Source organism: Chinchilla lanigera, unplaced genomic scaffold (assembly GCF_000276665.1).
Source record: "Chinchilla lanigera isolate Chin_1 unplaced genomic scaffold, ChiLan1.0 scaffold00065, whole genome shotgun sequence".
Classification (NCBI taxonomy): domain Eukaryota; kingdom Metazoa; phylum Chordata; class Mammalia; order Rodentia; family Chinchillidae; genus Chinchilla; species Chinchilla lanigera.
The window spans coordinates 4,401,443-4,421,313 of record NW_004955466.1 but is presented as its reverse complement, the minus strand read 5'-3'; the positions used below and the strand labels follow the sequence as shown (position 1 = coordinate 4,421,313).

General features: G+C 35.9%; 1 protein-coding gene across 1 annotated transcript in view; it reads left to right on the top strand.

The window, feature by feature from the left end:
• Positions 1 to 19,871, top strand: part of Fut8 (fucosyltransferase 8 (alpha (1,6) fucosyltransferase)) — a gene marked incomplete at its 5' end in the record, with an annotated part of 233,529 nt that overhangs the window by 60,629 nt on the left and 153,029 nt on the right. The window contains 1 exon segment of the mRNA XM_013521985.1: positions 240 to 333.

Sequence of the window (19,871 nt, the reverse complement as noted above, 5' to 3'; positions counted from 1 at the left end):
GCTTGCCAGGCAGGCGCTTTGCCGCTGAGCTAAATCCCCAGCCCCGATCAAGAATTATTTAAATAATTTTAACTAATTTATGTCTCTAGGCTGTGCTTCAAAGGTACTGTACCTGTATAGACAAACTTAAGGATATATGTCTCACCTGACTGTTTTTATGTGAGGTATTTCATGTTAATGACAAAGAAGATGTATATTTCTAGATAATTAACATTTTTCTTTGATCTTATTTTAAACAGCTAATAATTTTAGTGACCCAGATTCAAGCAATAATACTTTCCTTTGGAAATATCACATGGTTTTGCCTGTGTCTGCTGTTCTAGAGGAAGGAAGGTAAGCCATTTTTCACCATTAATGTTGAAATAACTTTGCTAAGTTTAATATTGAAATAACTCTGTGCGTGTGTGTGTGTGTGTGTGTGTGTGTGTGTGTGTGTGTGTGTTGCTGGGGGCACTAACCCAGGGCTTTGTGCACGCCTGGCAAAGAATTCTCCCACTGAGCTACATTCCTAGCTCAGTATTTTTCTCTTTTCAAAAGTCAGGAGTCCTATTTACTTTAGTTTCCCCTCATATAGAAAGCTCTGTATTATTTATTGATAGTGTATCACGATTCCTCAATGGAATATGTTGAGATTGTGTTATTTCTGCTCTGGAGTTAATATTTAGTGACTTTCTCAAAGTCATACTGATGTTTTTTAGAGCAGGATTTCATTGAATATTTCCCCCTCCTACAGATTCTCTTTGCTATGTGCTCAGCTAACTTATATTGCATTGCCATTGTCAACCTGAGTAGTTTATTTCTATACATTTAACCACCAGGCATATGTTTTCTTTATCTCTTCTAAACTGATATAATTGAATTTGTTTGGTTGATTATTGCTTTAGTTAGAAACTACCTAGGGTACTAAGAGTATAGATACTGACTTTGTTTTGGAGTTTTGAGAATGTGGGTTTCAGATATTTTGTATTTTGTGAGTTGAGAGTAAAACTTTTATAGTAGTCTTTTCTATCTTTTGCAAGCATTCATCTTCATTCTTGAACATCTTTCTTGTAGATTAATTTTTTAGATGATTTATATCATCTTTCCCTTGTTACTATTTTTCTCCATCCTTTTTGTGACTTAATCCAAATAATTTTCTGTGTAACTCACCCTTGTACATCATTATCTTACTAGGAAAACTTACTTATCCAACTCTGTAGTTGTCTAGTAGCTAAACAGCAAAATAGTAATACTGTAGCTCCTAATATCATAATGGTTATCTGTTCATTGTATAAAAGGTTCAGAGATGCCTTTGTGATTTGGGAAAAAATAGCTATATTTTTTTTCTAAAAACGCAGCAAACAGCACTACACAGTGAGCTAAGATTGCCCAAGGAAATTTTTGATTAAGGTTGATGCATGATGATAGCAAGTGTTGGAATTGGCATCTAGACATTAAATTTCACATGAGAATCTAGCTTCCTATTCTGCTTTTCCTTCCTGAAGGAAAAGTATTTTTTTTCTTTTGGTGTGGTACTGGGGATTGCACTTAGGGTCTTGTGCATGCTAGGCAAGCGCTCTACTGCTAAACTGCATCCCCAGCCCCGTGAAGAAAAAGTAAACCTTAACTTTGTGTAGAAGGTATGATGCTGCTGTTGTAGGAGTGAAGAAACAGGCTTTTTCTGATAATTGACCAATAAGGTTAACCAGTGAATTGGTAGATGTTTTTAAAAAATCTATTAAATTAAATTAATATTTAATTTAATATAAATTAAATATTTAGGTGTTTATTCAGGAAATATTTAACTTGTAATAATGATGTAGAATCTAAATGATCCCATAATGTTTGATTGTCTATGTATCATTGCTTTATAAAAGATATGAAGTGTATTTAATAATTTATATATTATTATTTAAAAACACTGTTATCATATGTTAGGTAACTTACCTGTAATTGACAAATTCAGATCTGTTATTTACTCTTTTTAGTGAATATTATATATTACTTTATCAATCAGTAAGGTGTGGTGATAAAAAATGAGTTTTTTACAGATGCATTTTCTGTTCCAGCATGGAAGAAGCTTAGAGGTCATCACTTTGTTAATAACACATAAAAAGCCCAATAAACTGAAAAGTCAAACTCTTCTAAAATTAATCAGAGAAGTGAGGTCACAGGACAGACTGCTGCCCTCAAAAGTGGAGATACAGACAGAAACTACAGATAATAATAACTTACTGCAGCAGAAAAAGTTTTCTCCAGGGGCAGAAACTTCCATAGGAATCAGTGCCAGGTAGGAAAACCTAAATTGTAAGAATTACTGGAGGTTTCGTGTGGACAAGTTTAAGAATTAAAAAGTCCTGGAGGACCCACTCATATGTACCGCCCATACTTACATGGTTTATACCTCTAGGAGTTCAACCTGTTCCTTACAGTGAATATCAGAGAAAAAAAAATACCCGATGCTCCCAGCAGGGAAACAAGAAACCTGTTTTTAAATTTTGAGTTGCCTGATGTCCAAAGTCAGATACATAGTTTGTCTACTTTTCTAGTTGTATATATTTAGAGAGTAATAATTTTTTTTTTTTTTTTTTTTAATCTCTGTATTGGGGATTGAGCCCAGGGTATCACACTGCTAGGAGAGTGCTCTGCTACTGACTTACACCCTATCCCTTAAAAATAGAACAACAACAGTAACAACAACAGCAACAACAACAACAACATTTTGGTTTTGATACAGGCTTTCACTAAACTGCCTAGGCTCACCAAAACTTGCAGTCCTTCTGGTTGGCCTCTAAAATAGCTGGCATTATAGTACGCATGCTGTTCCCAGCTGGAGAGTAATTCTTGACTCTTCCTCAGAGGTAGAAGATGATACTCTTAGCAAATGATGTATCCTGCGTATTTCGGATTGAGTTCAGATACCATTATGTATAATAATTCATTTGTTAAATGGTTGCTTACATTAAATTTATTTTAATAGCAACATTTCTCTTATTCTTTCATACACAGCTATAAATAAAACATTCGTTAGCTGCATTTTTACAAAAAACAGTCAAATGGTGCATTAAAGTTTGTATAACTCTAGTGATTTATAATACAGTAGTTCATTATTTTTGGTCCATCTGTGCCTCGCTGAAGATCATACCCTATACTTTGGTCCCCTCTCTGTTTTCCTTCCTCCTCCTCAACAACACCTAGAGTAATAACAAAAAAGCTTAACATAACTTAACTCTTATCTAGTATAAGAACTTGAGACCAATAAAAATACTGGTTTTTATTATTTGAGATATAGTGAGATACAAGCCGTAACAGCGGCCGAGTCTTGATGTGGTAGATCTGTCTGTTAACAGTGCAGTTTGGGGTTGACTATTCTCCACAAATAGCCAAGGAGGCAAACCAAGCCTCGAGCACACGGCCTTTGGGGGATGTTTTAGATCCAAACCATAACTCTCCCTAATTAGTTTAAAGGTGTTGGCACTTGGGAATAGAATGCAAACATAAATTGGTGGGGAAAAAATGAGAACGTGTCATTAAATACTGTATTAAGAAATAAGAATGTATTTGGTGAAAAACATGCTTGGCCCTCTTTTTTAAAAAATAGGGTTTGAAATACTCATGAAAGAGTTAAATTAATGGTTTTCATGGCTATGGTCAACTCATTTGGTGTATGAATTTCATGTTTTATCATATATTGTTTACTACCTGATTGTCATTTATGTCTGTTGTGTTCGTGGAATAGGGACCTGAAATGCTTGGGAAAATGTTTGAAAATGAGCCAGTATTAGCACTGTGATTTGTATGTTGATGCCCATGTTTAACAAAGGCATTTAAAAATCTGACATATTTTTAAAATAATTTTTTATTAGTACATGTTTGCAGTTTGCAGTCATCTTGTGTAGTGGTTACATGTATGTATTACAGCTTGTTTCTTTTTCTTTTTTTTAATGTCCCTCCCCCTTTCCTCTCCTCCTCCAGTTTCTCAGCTCCTTTTTCATACTCACTGGTATTAGTTGTCCTAGCTCATATTACGGCATATAGTGTTTGCATTATTTGGGGTTATTAGGTTCCTGTACATGGTGCGTCTTTATTCTTACTATACCCCTTTCCTCTCCTCCTCACCCCTTGCCGTTGTTCCCTTGGACCACCTCTCTATTGAAAGAGATTTGTACCTTTGTCTCTTTTTATCCATTGTTGTCATTTTCTTTGTACTTTACCTCATTCAAATGAGAGATATCAACCATATGGTACTTAAGCTTGTGTGTCTGCTTTATTTCGCTCAATAGTATATTTTCCAGGTGCATCCATTTTCATACAAATGTCTTAAATGTATCATTCTTTATAGCTGAGTAGTATTCCGTTATATATAGGGACCACATTTTCTTTACCGAGTCCTTTGTTTATAGGTATACAGGCTGGTTCTAGGATTTAGCTATTGTGAATTGTGCTACTATAAACATTGGTGTGCAGGTATTGCTGTAGTATGATGACTTAAGCTCTTAGGGGAAGATGCCTAGCAGAGGGATAGCTGGGTCATGTGGAATTTATAATTTCAGTTCTTTAAGAAACCTCCATACTGATTTCTATAATGGTTGTACTAATTTGCATTCCCACCAACAATGCAAGAGGGTTCTTTTTTTCACTGCAGCCATACCAGCATTTGTTATTGTTTGATTTCCTACTGATTGCCATTCTTTCCAGAGTAAGAAGGAATCTTATTGTTTTAATTTGCATTTCTCAAGTGGCCAGAGATGTTGAACATTTTTTCATATATTTGTTGATCAGTTGTATTTCTTCTGCTGTGAAGTGTCTGTTCATTTTTCTTGCCCATTTCTTGAATAGGTCTTTAATTATAGGTGGTTTAATGTTTTTGTATTTTTATATATTATAGATTTTAGTCCTCTGTCTGAGTAGCTGGCAAAATTTTTTTCCCATTCTGTAGATTGTCTCTTTCCTCTATGACTGATTCTTTCACTGTACAGAAGCTTTTTAGTCTGATAGAATCCCATTTGTTGATTTTTGCTGCTATTTTTTGTGTGATTGAGGCTCTGTTTCAGAAATCATTTCTTATACCTATATCTTCAAGTGTTTTACCTATTTATCTTCCAGAAGGTTTAATGTTTCTGTTTTAATATTTAGATCTTTGATCCATTTTGATTTTAATTTAGTATATAGTGAGAGATAAGGGTTCAGTTGCATTCTTCTGCAAACAGATAACCAGGCTATATGTATATTGGGTCCTACTGATGTTAAGGGTATGTTATTATATATTTAGAAAGGGATATTTAGAAAGGGGTAACAGGAAAAACTGTGTATAATATTGGTAGTGGGAAATGGGGATGGGAAGAGATTCTATGATTGATACAAATATTAGAGAAAAATTTTAAGGGAGACAGTTGAAAAGGCAAAGAGAGAAAAGTAAAATTGAGAATGAATGAAACATAAGAGAAAGAGGTGAGGCAAAGATATATGGGTAAAAGTAGGAGGGGATACAAATGAACGGGAGAATTCCTTTACCCTCTATAAACTACAGTGGGAGAAAAAAGGAGCAAGAATAGGTGAAGCACACAGACACAGACATACTCGTAAAGGAATAAGGAATAAAATAGTGGGATAAAATGTAGGTAAAATGTACAGGAGAAAAATAGGAAAGAGTAGAAAAAAATTAAAAAGTAAAATAAAAAGTGAAGAAATAACTATATTAAATAAAGAGTAGTAAAAGAAAATTTTCTCTTGTTTTGAACACATGGCTCCTTTTCTCAGGCTCGTGTTAAGGAGCAGAGAGCAGGGCGGGTCATCTTTGTTCACCCTGGAAGTCTAAGGTGGCAGTCTACACCCAGATGATTCTAGGTAGAGAGATCTGCTTACATGGGAACAAGGCACCAGTGTGTGTGTCCAGTCCTGTGTAGTTCCGGCTGAAACGGGATTCTCGTAGCGCGAGCCGAGTCTGTGATCACCAGCGTCTTCCTCTCATCAGGACTTCCCACAGTCTGCTCTCCAGTTGCTAGCAGTCTCCTGTGACTGTCCTTCCCTCACCTACTTTGTGAACATGGCACTGTGAAGCTGCTGGGGCTGTTCTGGGACCAAAACAGAATCTGTTCTGTTCTCAAATACCCAGGCCTTTTCTACAGTGGCACCCCACCAGCTCCTGCGTGGCACCACTGTGTCCTCCATCGCTCACCAACTGTTGATGCTGGAGGGCCTCTCAGGAAGCAGTATCTTTCGTTCTTCTTGCTGTGCCCAACGACATAAGATTCTTGTGGTCCTGGTACAGTTCTCTGTGAGCAGAAAAGTTGTTCGTTTCACTTTGCCTCCTAGCTGGCGGCTACCCAGTTACTGCTGTGGAAGTCTGTTTCTTCTGTATCGCTTAATCCCATTTTCTTCTCCTCTGTCGGTTCCCTCATGGTTCCTTGTACCCTCCACTCAGATGGGCTCCTCCACAAGCTATCGTTTTCCAGACTCAAGACACTTTGTCCTGAAGAAGCCATGTTGCTGGCACTCACTGCTCTGCCATTTTCCTTGGCTCTCAGCAAAAGCAATATTTATATACATTAAAAACTTGGAACTTCAGGCAGTACATCAAGAGAGTGGTCAACAGTGAATCACAAAAGTGAGGCTTAGTTTCAGGATGGAAAGGACCAAGTCGCAATATTTAAGAAGAGCTAAGAACAGGAGAACCTAATAAAAGGCAGAAACCAAAAGGCAGGTACTGCATTAATCAGAGAACAGTGTGATGTCACCTCCACAAGCACTGTGACAGGCCTGACACCGTATTATACACTAGACATCTGAAGAAAAAATACTGAAGAAATTTATAGACATAATTTACATTTATTTATAGACATAATTTACATTTTTTTTACAAGAGTTAGAGTTAGTTTTAACAAGAGTTAGAGTTGAAATTTTAGATGAGAAAACTATACATGGCAGCAAAATATCTGGATTTGATTTCACTAACTTTTATTATTTAAAATTTTTTCTTTAGTAATAGCAGTTTCCACGTTGTATCCTATATATAAACAGTCACTAGATTCATTTCTCAAATTGTTTTTGGCCTTTTATTATGAAAGGGATGGGTGTACCATAGTGTTCCTTAGGCAACATGGATGCATTGTGTTTTATCCTCTTAAATTTCTTACCTTTTTTTTTTTTTTTTCTCCGGTACTGGGAACCAAACTCATGACCTTGCGCTTGCCAGGCAGGCGCTTTTGCCGGTGAGCTAAATCCCCAGCCCCAATTTCTTACCATTGAAATTCATGGATTATGTTATTATTTTGGCAGTATGTTTCCTTGTAAGTGTCCCCCGAAGGACTCCATCATTAAATATACAGTGTTTGTCTATGAATGTTGTCTACTTGTGGTTTTGTGATCACAGGCAAGTTACTTAATCTCACCTAGCTTATCTGATAGTATCATTTATTAACTGAGTGAACTCCGAAGCTGGTTAGTGAGGGTTTGAATCCTGGGTCAGCTATTCAAAAGCCATGTGACTTTGAGCAGTTTACCAATTTTTCTGCTTTCTCTTTCTCATCTACAAATAAGGAGCAATATTATTACGTATAAAGAACTTTGAGTAAACTTGGCACATGAAAAGCACTCAATAAATGTTTCCTATTGTTATCTTCTGGAAAATGAGGGGAAAAGTACATAATAGAGTTTTTATATGACCTGAATGAATAAAATAAGCAAAATACTTTTCACAGGGACCTCGTACATGTTTAGCAAATTATGTATATATAATGGTGTTGGTGATAATTATGATGAAGCAGATATGTCTGTGAAATGAGCATAGATTCATGATTTTTTTGCGGGGGAATCTTTTTGAGACAGTCTTGGTAGGTAGTTCAGGCTGGCTGGCCTTCAACTCATTATGTAGCCTAGGCTGGCTTTGAACTCACAGCAATCCTCCTGCCTCAGCCTCCCATGTGCTGGGATTCTAGGAGTGTGCCACCATGCCCAGCTTTAAATTCATGATTTGTAACAAAAAAAACTGCATTGTGGAAATTCTTTGAATTACTAATTGGTAGAGGTACACAGGGTGAGTTCAGCATTCTGTTAGGTAACTTGTACAGCAAAAGCAGTATTTATATACATTAAAATATAAAAAATATTTATATACATTAAATATTATATACATTATTATATACAACATTGCAAATATTATAAGCACTATTTATATACATTTATATACAATATATACATTAAAACATACAAATCTACTTTTCAATCCCAGATGATGCAAAGATGTAGTATAGAATTATAAGCTTAGTGTATTAGTTAACCATACAGTTTGGGACTGATTATTCTCCACAGAAGGTCAAGGAACTAAATAAAAGCACATACTGGGGAGAGCTGTTTATCTTAGGTGCGTTTAGTTAAGGACATAATGTAAAACCTTTCCTAGCATCAGTGGTAGTTTAGAAGCTGTGAAAATAGGTAGGGAGTAATGATGCAGTGATGCTTGCCTAAAATTCCTCTCCTCTATAGAAATACAGAGAAAATTTTTTTCTTTTTTTTTTAATTGCACATTGATGCCTGGAAGAAAAGACATATTTCCTACATGGCTAAGTTAAAGTAGATAGTTAATATTCTTTTACTCTTTTATATAAAGATACAAAATTTTTGGGGTTCTCCAAAGAAACAGAGCCAATAGTATATAGGTAGGTTGGTAAGTAGATAGGTAGGTAGATATATTTGTCATGGGAATTGGCTCACCTAATTATGGAGGATGAAAAGTTATACACCATATGCCATCTGTAAGCCAATTAGGAAAGCCAGCGGGTATAATTCAGTGTGTGTAGACCTAAGAACCAGGGAGCCTGAAGTGAATGTCTAATCCAAGGCCAAAAGCCTGGGGAGGGGCGTGCTGCTGCCACCAGCACTCCAAAGGACCACAGGCTTTTGATCTCTAACAGCAGAGAAGATGAATGTCTCAGCTCAAGAAGAGAGAGAATGTGCTCTTCTTTGGCCTCTGTATTCTGTTCACAAGGGCTCTCAACAGATTGGGTGATGCCTGCTTACATTGATGAAGGCAGTTCTTTACTGCTTATCTCTTCCAGAAACACCTTCTCTCGTATACCCAGAAATAACTCTGTCAGCTATCTGAATATCCCTTCACCCAGTAAAGTTGACATATAAAATGAGCCGTAATAAGGGTATCCAGTGGTAAGAGTGTTTGGGTAGCATGCTGGGAAATCTTGGTTCAGTTCCCAATATGGGGGAAGGATGCTAACACATAAGAAGATATTTTAACTGGACACGGTGGTATGTGCATGTAATCCTGTTTGAGGCAAGACAGAAGGATTGCAGGTTTAAGGAGAGTCTGAGCAACTTAGTGAGAGCCTGTTCAAATTTTAAAAAGTTTTAAATGGCAGAGAGCTTGCTGAGCATGTGTGAGCCTTTGAGTTTAGTCCCCAACGCCTCTATGTATTTAGGGAGATTTTTTTTTTTGTTAGCTTCCATATCTTAAAGACAGCAGTTTCTTAATAATAACAAAGAATAGATTCCATTGATTCTAGGTCTGTCATTTACTGCCTTTATAAACTTGGAGAAGTTATTTTGTCTCCACATGCCTTCATTATTAATTTTCTTCACTGAAAAATGGGTATTTAAGTATCTACTTTCTAAGACTGTTGAGAGTATTAAATAATGTGATTATGTAAAGCATGAAAGAAGTACTTCGTGCTCAGAAAACATAGTGTGACATTATACTTCACAATGATAGGCTAACAAGATACCATTTGAATCTTGTTCTTTAGAAATAATTCTCTAGAAAACTTAGCAATTTTTATCCATTATTTGTATTATGACTTGTGTTTCTATAATAAATTTATCTTTTCATATTAACAAATGTAGTGTTTAAGGACCTTGCAGTTTATTAAGAGTTGACTTGAACAAGTCTTTGGTTTGGAATTATATTTAGACATATTTATTTCTGAGCATCCGCTTTTAATATTTTTTGCACATAGAAATAAATGAGTGAATATAGAGCATATGAAACTGACTTTTAGTCTAACTAAATTTTGATTATTTAAAAGTCTGATTTTATTTTTATTTTGCCTAAGATTTTGACTGTTGGCATTACTTGTAAATAAATATATGTACATGCATGTATTTGTATACTGTCTCATTTAACAAATATTGGTAAAGGAGTTAGGGTATTTAGGTGCTGTGCTCTAAATTTCTTTTCTGCTGGCACATGCCTTTTAGTACTATATAGGAAATAAACCAGTAAGTGTGATAAAGATTAATGGAAAAGGTGAGTACTATTTAAAAAAAAAGTCAAGCTGTTTTGGCATTCTTATAGGCTGTGGTAGTTACTCATTCTTGCTTTCTGTGTTTCACTTTTGTTCTAGAGCCTACCCTCAGGATAAACCTTGATTAGTCTACAGTAGTAGTGAATCCTATTCCATTGTCTGTGACTGATTTTGTACTCAATCTTGACTTATTACAGATTTCTAGGGAGATGTCTGTCAGTAGTTTCCTCTTTCCTAAAATGAGGCAGACTAGAAGAGATTATCATTTTTCTTTCTAGAAGAGATTATCATTTTCTTTGTATGTGGCTAGAATGAGGTAGTTGTTTTGCTGCTAGGAAGAAAACTAATCTGAGGACAAAAGCCAAACTGAAACAAAATTGATCTTTAAAAACTAGAATTTAAAAAAGCCGATAAAACTATTTCCCCAAGTTTCCTCATACTGAGAGTATAAACTGCTACCCCTAAAGCCCTGACCCAAGCAGGATTCAATAATACTTAAGTGTTCCCTGGGCCAGTGCTGAGCTAAATCTACATATAGGTATTTCCTGGCTTTTCTTCTCTTGTACTCTAAATAGGAGTGCTTGTATGTGTTGGAAAGGGACCTAACCACCTGGCCTTCCAAATTGGCCAAATTGTAAATAAACTGATTTTTCCATTACATGTGCTTTTCTTTTACCTAGTTGAGGGTGGATGATGACCTGGAAACTCAGAAAGCCACGGTGGAATCAGGCCTGACAGAGCCCCCGCAGATAGCAATTTTGCTTGTGAATGTATTAATAATGCTACTTTTTAATAATACAGATTTCTTCAAGGCTAAATGTACAGATGGCAAGGCTAGATTTCTAAACCCACTTGAATATTTTAGGTTAATTGCATCAGTAAATACCATATGTAACTGTTAAGATGAATGAGATACTTCTCATAGAGTACTCATAAATCTAATTATGTATTTGTACTTCATAACTAGGAAGATTAACTTCTAAAATGCTAGCTAGTTTCAATGAATTAATGGAGTATTTTGCGTCCGTATATTCAGAATGCCTGGCATTTTAAATGAGTATGTCCATTATTAGGACTCTACTGATAAGAAATGTGAAAGAGTGATAGATGGCTGTGTAAGTCATTCTGTAAATAGAATTTTGCAATCTTAATAAGGGCTATATACTTTTCTTTCTCCTCCCTTGTATTTTTTTCCTTCTCTCCCCCGACATTTCAGTTTAGTTGGTCTGTAATCAAGTGCTTTCACATAAAGTAAATGTTGATTTCAACTAGTAATAAAAGGTCATTTTAATTTATGATACTATTTTTTACTTGCTTTTTCCTAGTGATATGGGAGAAAACGTAACTCCCAGCTTGCTAGATGTGAGATATACCAAGTTCATGTTACCTGAAATCAAAGAATGAATTCTAAAGAACAGGGAAGGTTAAGAGTAGGAAAACTTCGAGAGATAGCTCCTTAGTTAGGACTTGAAAGTGAATTGTCACAGAAACTACTTTTCTGAGAATGTTTTATAGAGCAAAATCATAACATGAATATAAAATCATGAGGTGAGTACAACCTGGGTCAAACCAGTAAGATTGCAAGTACAGCTGCTTAGCTATATTAATCCAATAGGGAAGCAGGTCATATAGCAAAGGTACATGGAAAGAACAGACAGTTTTAGAAGGGTTGGGTCTGGAGATTATGGTCACCCATCAGGGTAACTGATGTCTATCTGGACATTATTGTATCAGTGATACCAGCTATAGTATAATCTCAAGTTATTGCTTACTAAACCCTCAGGGAGGCATGTAGGCCTAGTCATTCCATCTTTGAGACCTGGTCTTTGACAGATGTGCTATGAGCCACAGTTGTATTCTCATCTTCTGCCCTGATTCCCTTGAGGGCCTAGTCCTGTCTGACTGCCTATAGTATTTCTACCTAATCTAACTATCTGTAATACTACTTACTACTTTCTTAAAAAATAAGCACATAATTTTTTAAATTGTGCATTTACTTTATAGGGAGGTTAAACAGGAAGAAAGATTTTTGTTTTTTTTTTGAGACAGGGTCTCACTATGTATTTCAGGCTAGCCTTGAACTCTCAGTGATCCTGCCTTAGCCTCCCAAGTGCTGGGATTATAGGTGTGCATCACCATGCTCAGCCAGGAAGAAAGATTTTAATAACTTCTATAAAATGGTTAATTTTAAAATGAGTTAAAATCAAAGATGGAAGTATTTAAAAGATACAGTCCTGGGGCCCTGTTAATCTAGAATTGAATTAACTTAATATAGGACTCTTTAAATATTTATACTTTACAGCAGATAATTAGCTTTTACTTAAAATTTTGTTTATAATTCCATTTATCACTTGGAAGCATTTTTGTCTCCTAGGATTGTTTGTTAATGAAGAAAATACACCTTTAAAATACTAGGCTTACCCTGTGTTATGTTACAGAAGTCATTCATTAAATTTGTTGAGTAAATGACTTTATTTTTATTTTTCCATTTAATCTCATTATATTGAATAGTTTCAAAAAGTATTCTGTAATAATATTTTTTATTATTGTTTCTGGGGGCTGAATTGTGTAGTTTGTAATACTTAAGTGTCTCAGCCTGAACACAGCTCCCTGACCAGGCACATTTTTGTGGTTGTCCGTCACCCAGTCACAGTAGGAGTTCAATACTGGGAGCCCTGAGATGAGGCCAACACACGGGAGTCGTGGGTTCAGTTGGCCCCTCCCTGAAATGGTGCCTGATCAGGCTCTCTCAGGGGACATGGCAGTTGCCTGGACCGAAGTCACTCAGCAGCTATTGTAGCCCACAGCGTTCACTGCTCCGTACCATTGACGTGTGTCTCCCTGAAGGCTCCTTGGGTTACCCACTTTCTCTGTGTCTCGTTGATTTGATTTTCTTCTCTCATGCCACGATCCAGGGGCTGAGGAGAAAGTGCAGATTGCCCCTTCTTTTTTCTGCATTGAAGTCTGTTTCTTCAGTTTCTCTATAGGCTCCATTTTCCCTTCCTAGCCTTCTTGGGTCCCAGGAATCCACCTCCCTCCTTCCTTTCTTCTCCAGGTTGTTATTTTCCAGTGTCTGCATTCTGAGTATTAGGGAGGCTAATTTATTGCTGCTTAACACTTCACTGTCTTCCTGAAGTTCAACATACTCATTTTTTCTTTAAATCTTACTAGATATTTTTATGGCTGTTTAATGTTCTTATTTACCATCATTTGTGTTGCCTGGGTCTGTTTTAATTGACTGATTTTCTTGGTATTGGGTTACATTTTTGTCTTTGCTGACATAATAATAAAAATTTTAGCAAACTAATTCATAATTTAACTGCACTTCTTTTGATAGGCAGTTATGTTCCCACCCCCGCAAGTCTGGAGCTGTTAAAAAAAAACAATGTTGAATAACCTTGCTGAGTGCATTTTGTTCACATATTAAAACACATCATAAATATATAAATTTCTGCTAGTGTAGTTTCTTATTATAAGTTATGTATGTGTAACTATTTAATATGCAGCGATACATTACTGTTTGCATGGAGCACACATATATTAGTTAAATAAATGCTGAATAAGTTTTAGTCAGTTTTGATGACAACCTTTATATGGATGCAATTCATAGAACAGGGTCGGCCTTTAGTGATTCGTGGTTTTAAAATAGTCACACACTTATCTTTTGCCCTGAGTGTTAAGGAGACTTACAGGAATGTGACTGTGGGTGTTGGTCATTTTCCTGTTAGTCCTAAGGAACAGTCACAGTCCACCAGTGTTATAAATAGAACTCTGGCTGTTTTTGTTGTTTCTGGCACATCTCTGATTACAAGAGGGGAAAATAGGGAAGGAGTACTTGAGGGATATAATTTTCTTTTATACTATCTAAGTCCTAAGGATCTACTGTACAGCACAGTGTGTAATTAATTATACTTTTATATGCTTAAAAATTTGTTAATAACAGAAAACCTGTATATTCCTACTACAAATAATAATGATAATAAGAACAAGAAGAACCTTTTAGAGGTGATACGTAGATTTATGACAGTGGTGGTAAACCTATGGCAAGCCGGCCATGGCGGGCACGCAGAGCCCTCTTCATCAGCGTGTAAGCCAGGTTGCCTAGTATTGTCCCTGCAGCCACTCATTGGCTGACTTTGCACAGTTCTTAGCCAACATTAAAGAAAAGTTTTCTGCCTTTTCTTACCTTGGTGATCCATTTACACATGTGTTAAATCATTTGGTATTATCCACAGCTTTTGAGGTCCCTATTCTTTTTTTATTCCCTTTTTTTGTTTTTTGGGTTTCATTTTGAATAATATCTGTCAATTTCTTCTCAGGGTCACTGATTTTCACCTTTGTGTAATCTTCCGATAATGATATTTGAAGGTTCTCTGATATTTTGGTTTTATGTTTATTTAGCGTTTCTTCTGTGCTGAATCCCTCATTTGCTTGTGTATATATTGCCCATATTGTCCATGAGATCCTTTAAAACACTTTTGGGAGCGACAGAGTAATTTCATTGCTTTATTCCTAAATCTCAATTGCCTTTTCTATATAATGGGAATAAATATATCACCCATTTCATAATTTTGAAGCTTAAATGCAAGGATGATATATGCCTAACAAATGCTAAACTCTCAACAAATGTTAGCTGTTAGCTGTTGTTATTGATATGCTGATGTCACCAAACAAAGATAAAAGTTAAAACACAGAAAATAGGTTTTAGTCATGAACATATTTATTTGGCTCCCCACATGAGTTCCTCCAAGCCTGCCTAGAGTGGTCTGTAACTTTCCCAAGTGTTTGATACGTGTCTCAGATGGCTTCCACCTGTGAAACTGAATAGGAAAAGCAACTTGGCTACTTGGGGGACAAGACAATAGACTTTAATCTTCCAACTTGACAGACTTGGGAGCATTCTTGTTGATATAGAAGGTTCTGTTTTGGGGTGGGGGAGAGGCCAAACTCAGCCCTCAGCTGTATCTCCAGCTCATGGTCAAGTTGTAGGCCTCATGCACATTCTTCACGGGGTCCCCTGCCTTCTTGCTCGTGGCCATGTTGGGGCTTCCAGTCATGCTAGGGTGAAGGGGTGACTGAATGAAGGGGAGAGATTCTCAAAGCTGTCTATAAGTTTAAGAAATTACTTTTGTTCTTTATTTTTAAAACCAGCAGATCCCACTGACCAAATTGAGTTCCTGTCCACTTCTTGGTTTCAGAAGCTTCTGTTTTGCCCAACTCCCAATCAGTAAGACCATCTTGTAAGACCTTTTGTGCTGCCTATTTTACGCCTACCTTGTCCATGTTGCCTTATCTGACACCACTCAAGTCTCTGCCTGGTTCTTCATCCCAAGGATCTTCTGCCATTCAGATCTCTTTCCTGTTCTTTTCCTTCCTTTTCAGAACCAGGTACTGAACAACTGGCTGTTCTACCATTTTCTTGGACTTCATTTTCTTCACTGGGATGTTAAGGTCAGCTGCTATTCAGAAGTGAATCTGTCCTCTCCCCCCTTTCCTAAGGCTGCTGTCCATAGACCTGGAGAGTTTAGAGTGGTCTAAGAAGGTTATCTCTTCCTGTGGATTATTTTCCTTTGGATCTTCGTGCTGTGCTCTTTGCTTCTGTTTCTACACCAGTGACCCCTGTTCCTCCTCTAATATATTGTTCATTTTTATTCTAAGCTTTGTGCCTTATTGTTCCAATATCAGATTGATTTATGGGTCTAGTTCTGATCTTTGCTTTTGACAGTGGTTGGTTGTTCATATGTTCTTTCATGTATTTAATTTTTTTACATTTCAGACATTGTACGTAAAGGGCAACAAAGATGAAGTGAAGGATATTAATTCACAGAAGCTTATTCTTTAAGACTTTATGTGGGGTTGGAGATGGAGGGCAGTGATGATGTTAGTTTAATCAGTAATTGAGTTGGATTTGGTTTCCTGTTGTTATTGCCATAGTTAACTTCACCAAATCAGAGATACACAGTTCCTGCAGTAGTGCACTGCTGCTACCTTGCTGTTGGTGCAGAGCCTAGAGAACTGGAGTATTTCTTTTAGTGTTTAAGTCACCTCCTTAGACATTAGCAGATACTAAGATGTCTGTATCACAAGATGATCTCTTACTTTTGGTCACTTTTGATTAGTCACTGAATACTATGAACTTTGTATTGTTAATTTTCAGTATCTTGTTATCATTCTGTAAAAAGTTCTACATTTTATTTTGATAGGCAGTTATTTTGGGTCACTTTTGGATCACCTTAATCCTTTTACTTCTTTTTAAAATTTGTTAGTGCTTCTGTTAGCATTGCCTTTCTTTAGCGGGTAAAGTCAGTAAACTTTGACTTATGAAACAAATGTGGTCTACAACCTAAAATTAAAAACTAAGAAGAATATGTGACAGAGATTGTGTCTGACATAGCTTAAGATATTACCTGTTTTACTCTGTTTAGGAAACATTTTCTGATCTCTGTTTGTTTAACTCTAATTTCAAAGATATTTTCTTTCTTTTTTTTTGCTGCGTGCTCCAGTTTTTCTGTGTGGCAGTTTCATTGTATTGTATTTCATTGTATTTGGTTGGAATTCGTAGATCCCCCAATTTTACACTATTTCTGAGAGATGTTCAGCTTTCTGCTATCCATATTTATTTTTTTACTTAATAATTGTCTTGCTGCCAGCTTTGTGAAATCTTACTATACATGCAGATCTTAGTATGCACGTGTAGTTTAGTATACAGCCGAGGACTCAAAAGGCTCTCCTCTGCAGAATTCTGAGGGTTCTCTTTGGGCAACTACCTCCTCTTTCATACACTGACCAGCACATTTCATCTGCCTTAATCTTCCTGAACTTTGGTCTCTGTCTTCCCATTTTAAGAAGATAAGTGTGCTTTGCTGAGTTGCTCCTTTCTGTGTTGATATTTAGTAAATGCCTTTAGGCAAAAGACTGGAGAGATCATAGGGATTAGCTTTTATTTATTTAAATTTTTTATTTTTTGTTTTTTTGAGACGAGGTCTTGCTCTGTAGCCCAGGCTGGCCTCGAACTCACCGTGGAGCCTCCTGCCTCAGCCTCTTGAGTGCTGGGATTACAGACATGTGCCACCACACCCAGCTTCATAGGAATTAGTTTTATTGTTAACCTTCTTTCGGGCATTCAGTCTGACCATTGCTCCATATCTGAAAACAGTTTTTCTAAATGTATAGTTTTAAAAAAAATTTTGTTTTTGTCCTTTTGGTGGTGTTGGGGATTGAACCCAGGGCCGTATGCATGCTAGTGTTAGACCACTAAACTATATCCTCAGCCTCTCAAATTTTTTTTTGTTTTTTTTTGTTTTTTTTTGAGACACAGTCTGGCTGTGCAGTTCAGGCTGGCCTTGACCTCACTTTGTAGCCCAGGCTGGCCTTGACCTCACTTTGTAGCCCAGGCTGGCCGTGACTTCACTTTGTAGCCCAGTCTGGCCTTGAACTCGCAAGAATTCTCCTGCCTCAGCCTCCTGAGTGCTAGGATTACAGGCGTGCACCACCGTGCCTGTCTTCAAAATACGTTTCTTAAGGTTTTCTGGTTTATGAGGGTAATCCAGTGACTATGTTATAGTTGCAGACATAACTCTGTTTAGAAAACATTAATAAAATGCTTTTAGATTTCTGGTATAGTATAATATCAATAGTTATGATTCTGTTGAATCTTTTGCTGTAAATTTTTGTTATTGTAATATTTATTGGAGGTATTACCAGTATGGTGTATGAAGAAATGTAACTAAGATTCAGTTTTGTATTGCATCTTTAATTCTGTGCCCAAAGGTTTGTACAACTTACTGGGGACAAAAAAATAACACATGAACCAAAGTCCAGGTCCTCAGCTTAGCTTGGTTGGATAGCAGCATGCATGTTGGATACAGGGATCATTGAAAACTATTTTAGAAGCTGCTTACAAAAACTTTGCTATATTAATTATATAAATGAAGTTGGATCTAAAGATTAATGTAAATATATTGCATAATAATCTGCTACATGTTGTACTAGATGCTTCCCATAGAATATTTTATTTAAGCATTTGCTAATATTCTCTAGAAGAAGTACTATGCATTATTCCTATTTTAAAGATACGGAAGTTTGCATTCTCAGTGAAGGTACCTGGCCATGATATAGCAGAATTGAGACTTTAGTCTAGGCACTGCTGATTCTAGTATCCATACTTTTTAATGTTATATCTTGTCAACATTAAAATAAGATTGACTTTTATTGGTAACTCAATGTGCTAAGCATTATGGCAAACTTTACATATATATATTAATTTTATATTAACTTCGTAGCAACTCTGTTAAAGCTTCTGATAATACTGATTCTGCACTATAGCTTCCAGATTTAGAGCTGTACTTTTAAATATTACATATATTTATTGTTCCAGAGACATTAAGCAAAAATAACCCAGTCTTTCTAAATGCCAAAAGGAATGACTCATTTAAATATTTTAGTACCTTTAAAAATGGACGTTACTAAATGAATTTACTTGACTAATTTTAATCTATTTACTATTCTGTGGAATAAGGGTGTTGTGTAAATTTCAAGCAGGAATAAGTTCTTAAGTATCTGAAAAAAAAACATGGAGACAAAACATCAATAAGCACTGCTAGATAAATTTTGGTCAGATATTAGTGCAAGATAATACATACATATATGTAATTAAAATATTTTATTTTTACCAGTAGATTTGAAACATTTTCACTAATAGTTACACAAATAAGTTGAGTAGTTTTCATATCTCATACTGTTTTTAGTTACACCACTGTGTTTGGAAAGTGATCTTCTAGAGAAGACAAAATGAAAAGATCATTTTCTCATGGCTAAAAGGCAGATTATAACACTGCTGATCTTACGACTAGTTAACTGGTCTAAACTGTATTGTAAGATGTATGTTGACAATAATTTCCTAATGTGATAAATGATTATATTTCTGAACCATTTTCCTTAGATAGTGGTCTTTCACTTTCTGCTTTCACATGTGCTGTCTTACATGGGGTGTATAAGTGCAGTTGAAGCTGATGTGCTCAGATTCCATGACATATGTCATATGTGACATACTTAGTTGTTTCTTTATTCAAAAGTACTTATTGCCCTCTATGTGCCAGTTCCTGTTTTAAGTGTTTAAGCTGTGTCAGTGAAAGAAATGAACAAATTATGGCATTTGTATTTTAGCAGACACGGTTCTATTAAACAGTAAGCATGGTAAGTAAGCAAGCAGGTATTCACTATGGTTAATAGGGAAAAATTCTGCACTGGCTTTTTAAAACCATATTAAGAGAAACTACACAGAAAATGACTCATTTATCAACTTGGCTTCATTTTGTTGGTTCTTTTTCTAAATATTGGCTAAGAACAGTAAAATCCTGGGAAACATTTTTTTTTTCCCAAAACAGAGTTAAAATGATGCTATTGAGAAAATTCCCACATTTACCTCCTCCAAAACTGTCTTACTTTTTACAGCTCATTTCAGTTTTGCTATATGATGTAGTGACTGAATATCTTAAATGTTTTTGATGGTGTTTTATTAAAATCTGACATATTTTGTATAACAAACTTTGTTTCTGTAAACGTTTGTTAATGTTCAAGGTATATCTTTTCCTAGCTTTAAATACTGTGTTTGTGAGACTTTCTGTTATAATTCCAATT